Here is a 7,368-nt window from a genome sequence, read left to right as displayed (position 1 = left end):
CAGGCGCTTTACTCCACTGAGCTATCAGCCAGTCTCTGCCTTTAACAAAACTTTGTAACGTATATCTTTTTATTATTATTATTATTATTATTATTATTATTATTATTAGTTTTAGTGGTTACCTATTCATTATCTCTTAAATAAAAGGTACAAGTTTACTTGAAATTTTAAAATGTCAGGTAAATGAGTATTCTGAAATTTTCTGATACCTTGCTTAACTTCAGTGTGAATTCCCTTGCAGTATGTTTTTCAAACTTGTTAGAAATGTCTGTACCAATATGATATTACACGCTCTGCATTATAATTGTATAACTGTGTGTAGCATAGTCCTTTCTTTGATGTAGTAATTTCAGTTAGACTTGCTCCTAAACATTAAGGATAGAATATTCTAGCTTTTATAATTAGATGTTGACAACTTGAAAAATTGTTTTCACTGCATTTTAAAGTTTTGCAAAGAGTCATTATTTTGCTCTATCCATCTATCATAGAACTGTATGTGCTGAAAATAGAAACAGGACAAGATGAGTGTGGAATGACAGTGGACCCTTTGTCTTCTAGGTACCTGACCTATTACAGTGCAATTACAAAACTATCAAACTAGAAAAGGCAGAACAGCTGTGGGAGTGAATTTCAAGATGTCACCGCTGTGCTGTGAGCTCCTGCTAACCACCATGAGGTGGCATAGCTGGGATGAGCCAAGGCCAATGCTCGAACCCCCAAAACTCTGAGCTAAACAAAGCTTTATTTGCATCACAATTAGCTGCTTCAGGGATTCATTGCAGTAACCCCAAACTGACTAATGCAATCGCTAATTGGTATCAACAGGAAAAGGCTCTAAGAGCCTCTTGAGCTCAAAATCTTTTTGGGTTACAGTCACCAGATCTCACTGTCACAGTGAAGAGTAACCTCCATTCTTGGCTCTGAACTTCCACAGTCCTGTAATATGTCCAGACCCTAATGACCTTCAAATTTTCCAGTATGGACAGCTGCTTCAGAGACTAGGAAATAATCAGGACACACTTTACTTCATATTAAAGGAGAAATACTTGGCGGTAGATTAGAACTGCCTGAAAATTGCATTCGCCTCTACAGGATTAAAGCAGCATTTTAAGAATCTACCTTACTCTGAGTTTGAATATCAAGAAAATGAAATTTCAAAGGAACTTGAAGAGTGTGAAAACACAAACAAGAGGTTAACCCTAGCCCCCACTTGGTGATAGAGCTTTAGTATCTTGTATAAGTGCACTTTTAGGTTTTTTTTAATAGCCTTAATAACTATCCATTTTTATCCTTTTATAATTTGGTAAATACTTTTATAAAATGATTTCCTTGTGACAATATTACAAGTGAGTAGAGAAAAGGAGGCTCAGAGAGACTAGTTAACTTATCCAGGGTGTCACCCCTGGTAAATGGCAGGGCAAGGAGAGAGCCCTGGTTAGATCACTTCTCAAACCTATACTATTTCTGATACTCAGCTGACAGGTGATAATTATGTGTTCAATATATCAAGCAAGCATATGAATAAAGAGGCCAAAGAGATAGCTCAGTAGAGTAAATGCTTGCCTGGCAAGCACAAGGGCTTTAGGTCAACCCCCAGTTTTGCAAAATAAAATAAATAAATAAATAAAAATAAAAACTCTTGACATTTCTCTAAAAAAAAAAAGAATATGAACAAAGATGCAAAGGTATAGAAAACCAGTCAGATGTGATTGAGGTCTGCTTCAACACATAAGTTGTCCTTGCATTCATCCCATAACTTCAAAGATAGCCAAAATATAGATTTGAAAAGGTTTTGTTTTTACAGTGACACCAGTATTTTAGTGATTCTATTTCATAACATCAATTTATGGCATGGAAAGATTTTTTTCCCTTTATGAAGAACTGAAAAAAAGTCAAGTTTTTATGACATAAATTGATACCTTATTTCTTAGCATAAGAAGTTTCTTTAGGAATAGTCTTTTATACTTGGTCTCCCAAAGGTTTCCAATACTGGGGACCTTTAGGGAACACTACCCATCTTCAAACCAGAGCAGTTACTCTTTTGGAGGAGAGGTTAGAAAGATATTCTGTATAGTGATCCAAATCACTGGAAATTTGAAAGTATTAAATATAAACATAAAATAAGAAAACAATATTCAATAAAACTATAAGTTGCACAAATTTCTATCAGTAATTTTTTGGTTAGGTCTTTCACTAGAGCATTTTAACAAATTATACTTCTGCTCTTTATTTAACATAGTTTCATGAATAAGTGTAAGGAGATAGAAAGCATAAACATAAATGTTCAATTGATTTTCAATGAAGGGGAAGAGAATCATTCCCTTTTAATTTCTTTTTCTTTACCAACTAAAGATCCCTATAAATGTCAGTGATTCTAAATTATGGTAATTTGAGAATCTTAAAGACAGGCTATTGAATACACACTAGTCTGTAATCTATGTCTATTATATATGGCACCATCTTCAAAATTAGGTGAGTTTGTGACACTTTTTTGGTACAACATGAAGAATTCATCTTCACATCCGAAAATATGATCAAGCCTTTATTTCAGCATTATCTCTTCTGGGCACAGTGTTTCATTACCTTCAAACAGAACTGCAAGGAGGATGAGAAGTAATGTGTTTGCCCACTTTATGCTTCCATAGATGCCAATAATTTCATTTTGCTCTAACTTCAGTGACTTAAAAAGGGAAAGTCAAAGGGAAGTCTTATTTTCTGGTCACTGTTCTGGAGCACAACTGTCATTTCTTAATCATTTGTGCATTTCACTTTGAAACAAAGATCTGATAAGAAATCACTTACTCATTTAGAGAAGGGCATGCACCCTGGCTTGTTTTTCTGGTCATGCCCATAGATTCTTGCTGATCCATGCACACACCCTCTTGCCCTGTTCCCATTATGAAACAGTGGCCTTTATTTGTGGCTTGATTGATACAGAACAAAATGGCAGTTATTGGCTTAAACATGGGCTGAACTTTTGGCTCTGACTGTGCTGATATTTTGACAAATGTGGGAAACTTGAGGAAGCTTGAACAAAGACTTATCCTGAATCACAGGACACGACCTTAACATCATTCCATCATCATTAGGATTAAAATGCCTCTGTTTGTGAGGTGAAGTATAGGAAACTAGCCTCTTGTTAGTGCTCTACTGGTGTCTTAATGTCTTTTGGAGTTAATAAGCTAGTTAACTATTCCACTAATGATAAATAAACAATAACAGCAGCAAAAACAGTAGGCTGGTTTTATGGGACAAGTTGTGTCACCTTCTTTAATTCATATGTTGAAGTCTTAAACCCAGGTAAGAATGCAGGTGAATTTGGAGGCAGAGTCTTTAAAGAGGTAAAGCTAAAGAAGTCATTAGGTGGGGTCTAATTCAATATGACTGCAACTATTCTAGGAAGAGGGGATAAGGATACAGGTCACATAGTTGAGACACGGGGGGCGGGGGTGTCGGCTCTCTATTAGCCAAGGAGAGAGACTTCAGAAGGAACCAGCGCTGTTTGCTGACCTTTTGATTTTGAACTTCTATCCTCTAGAACTGTGAGAAAATAAAGTGCAGTCTGTGCTATTTTATTATGGTAGCCCTGTTCAACTAGTATCACCATGGGCCATGCTAAATGTTTTCTATTTATTATCTCCTTTACTTTTTATAACAACATACAAGTACATTATTATCCCTACTTTGTCTGGTGAGGCTCTCGGGTTCAGATACTTTCTAAGAGTTAAAGAGTAAGAAAGCGAGAGTGACAGTGATGGTAGTCAGAGTGCAGCACCCACAGTGCTCGCCGCACTGACACTGTGTCTGTTTTTACTGGTGACGCAGGAATAACTGCCCTCAGGGAGGCACTGGCCGTTCTAATCTTGTTGCTTCATCGCTCATATAGGGAATTTGAGACCCAGCCATGTTTTGTCTAGAATTGCCGCGCTTCCAAGGCAGACTCCCGAGTCAGACGTGTCTGGTTCCTCAGCTTCGAATCAGAACCATTAAGCTTTCATCATTTTGCCTCTTTTTGTCTTGAAGAAAGGAAACAGCCCTTCATTTATTTTTATACCTTTAGGTTCTGGAATAGTGATTGACGATAATTGAAACTTCTTTCTGCTTATTGCTTTTCAGATGCACTCATCGTGTTTAAAGCTCAAGGTGAGAAGAGGAGCTGAAAGGCAATCACAAAGAGCACACTCACCTCTGAAGAAAATAGTAGCTTCTGATGTGAACCAGTCATGTAATGTCTTAGGAGTGCACAAGGACCACACTGCCAGATGCTGGAACACAGTAAGCGACTTTCCTTGAGTTAATTGGTTAATTTATCTGTGCCTAATGAGACTCTAATTTTTATGTCCACAAAAACGCAATGACTTTCTTTTAACTTACTCAGTAGAGGTTTCATGAAAATCAGTGAATAAAACAAGAATAGGACATCAACCAGAAAGCAATTTTAATTTAACTGAAGGAGCTTGAAATGAGGATAAATTCAAATAATCTAAACCCAACTATATTAGATCAGTGGGTGGCCCATCTACACTCAGCAGATGTATACAGCATTCTCTTTTTGAGGCCCTTCCGTCATAATTTTATCATAAATAATAATAATAAAATTTATTAAAACTCCAAGGACAAGCCTGGATAACTTACCAGACAGCTATTTGGAGTTAGTAAAATCTTGTCTCAAAATAAAGAATTTTTTAAAAAGGGGTGGAGATGCAGCTCAGTGCAAAGGTTGTGCGTTCAAGCAGGGCTGAAACAGTGAAAAAACAACTGATTGATACTAGATGATTATGAAATATATGAAGCTTACCCAACATATTCCACTGAAGAGTATATGCCAATGTGTAATTTATGTTAGAAAACACATCTGAATGATTCTTATTTAGGTCATCGCTGGACTGAACAACCCAATCTGTTCTGGGCGCCGGTGTTCCCCACTGTCCTCTCTCCAGGACCCACACCAGACAGGCCAGGTCTCAGATGCTGCCAAGCCACCATCGCTAGGGAAATGAAAGCTCTGGAAAGCCTCACACAGGCAGTTAAATTCTCTCCCCTAGAAATGATGCATGCTTCACCCATCAATACATCACTTCTACATTTTATTCAAGCACAAGTGGACAGTATGTCCATTCTTACGGTGAACTCAATAGGTGTACAACTGGAAATATTTTTGGGAATTGCTCAAGTGATTAAATTGAAAAGAGATTCATGTATAAACCCAGTTGTGGACATATTTACTTATAATAAGAAAACTCAAGATATATCAGACTAGACATTGGCATTCGCTTTTACAAGTGTTTCTCTTTGCTGTTTTCTTATTTAAAATGGGGAATATCTACTATTCAGAATTGTTGGTGTTGGTTTTATAGGGAACATTTTTATCAGTACCAAAGCTGAGAAGATGCAATTGGAAAATTTCAGGGCTGGGGAGATAGCAGGGTGGCATAAGCTCCTGCCTGGCAAGTGCAAGGTGCTGAGTTTGATCCCCAGTACTATACGCTTGTGCTGGCCCTGGAACCTGGTGTGGTGGTATATGCCTGTAATCCCAGTGCTGAGGAGACAGATAGGAGGATCACTATCAGTATGAGCTGTATAGCAAGACCCTGTTTCAAACAAATTAAAAAAAAATTCTTATTAGATCTACAATCAGATTGCAGAGAACTGGATAATTCAGGAGAGTAGTTCATTGCTATTTTGATAAGACCAAAGGAATTATCCTCCCTCACAACAGAAGTAGACTGAGACTGCCATTCTTGATTTGCTGTCGTTTTGTGTAGATCATGATGAGTTGGCACTGGTGAATTTTGTATATCTAACTTTATTTTATCTTTTTCATTGCTCTTCATATTTTTAGACATGTTTCTCTCAAGATTATTAATATCTTTAATGAGAAAAAGTCAAACCTTGAAATTTTTGATTTGGGTTTTTTTTTCTTTTTTGGTGTTCTCTGTTGACTAACGTATATTTTCTTTAAAAAGTAGTTCTTGAATACCTCTGACTTTATGAATCTACCTGTGAGTCCCCACAATCCAATCAATTTCTAAACTCTTAAGACTTGGGGGGCACATTTTAGTTTTAAACCATCACAATTGCCAAAATTTTCATCCCAGGAGGAGGGAAGGTAAGATCACTTTAGAGCAGAAAGAGTGTGAGCAGCATTACTTGGTATTATGAGTATCTTTATACTCATTACTGATCAATGAATAAACGCTCACGTGCTAATTAAATCCATTTTCCAAGTCATATTTAACTTAGCACATTTAATCATGTGCTTGTTGCAAAACATAAGAATAATTTGCTTTATTTATAATTACAGAGATGAAATTAGAGCCAAGAAGGAATTCAGTACCTACAAGGCCAATACTAGTTGATAGATTTCCAGAAACTCAGACAAGCAAAAAATTTTAGCATTTCACTGAACACAAATCTACAAACTTTCCACTTGGAATGAGTTTGTGCTAAACTTAGGAAAAGAATTGTGTGGTAGGAGGGCCTGTTCTCAGTCTTGAGATTCAGGGATGACAGGATTACCAGGAGGAGTGCCACGCTGGAGGCTTGCCAGCTGGGGCACCTTACGTAGGGCAGGCCTATGTGTCTGCTGGAAATGTCATGGAGTAGGTAGTCAGGACATCTGACTCACCCTCTGCTAAAAATATCATAATGGAGGTTACCAGAAAATGTTCTGTGTGGTAGGAGCTAAAGCAGTGTCAATACTAGCTCATATGTTTCCAAAAAAAGTCCTCAATATCATTGAAGAAAGCTCCAATATTTCATTGACCAAAAATATACATACCTACTTACATACTCATCAATCTTGAGTAGGAAAAAAGTCCTGGAAAAAAGTGATTTACCTTAGGAGTCTGTTTTTCACCACTTCTGGAGTAGTCTCAATGTGAGACTGAGCAAGTGAATGATCAAATTACGCCTCACATCTGGGCATTTCAAGTTCATTAACCTTCTGTGTCCTATGGTTTCATTAGATGAATAGGAAGAACAACGTGTAGGATCTTCTTGCAATTGCTTATCTGAATGCATACTTACCTAAAATTACATTTTCACTCATCAGCATTTGTGAGCTGACCTATTTCTATGTCTGAGGATTCTGAGTAGAAGAATCTAAAATTTTAATATAAATGACAAAAACTCAGAGTGAATTATCTTTCCATATTTTTTTCTTTTTTTATGTGCATGCATATTTATTTGGCATCTATCTGTACATTTTTGATTCACCATGCTTCCATATGTAGTTTACTGTAAGCTTCTTTTTTAAAAATTTATTTATTTATTTTTTTTCAAAATTTTATTGATAAACAGATAGCAATGAGACAGTTTCAAATCAAATCGGAAGTACAGATTCAACAAATAACACACTGCATATAT

This window comes from Octodon degus, unplaced genomic scaffold (genome assembly GCF_000260255.1).
Source record: "Octodon degus isolate 3935 unplaced genomic scaffold, OctDeg1.0 scaffold00015, whole genome shotgun sequence".
NCBI classification, from domain to species: domain Eukaryota; kingdom Metazoa; phylum Chordata; class Mammalia; order Rodentia; family Octodontidae; genus Octodon; species Octodon degus.
The sequence above is the reverse complement of the archived record's forward strand: the minus strand, read 5'-3'. Positions refer to the sequence as shown.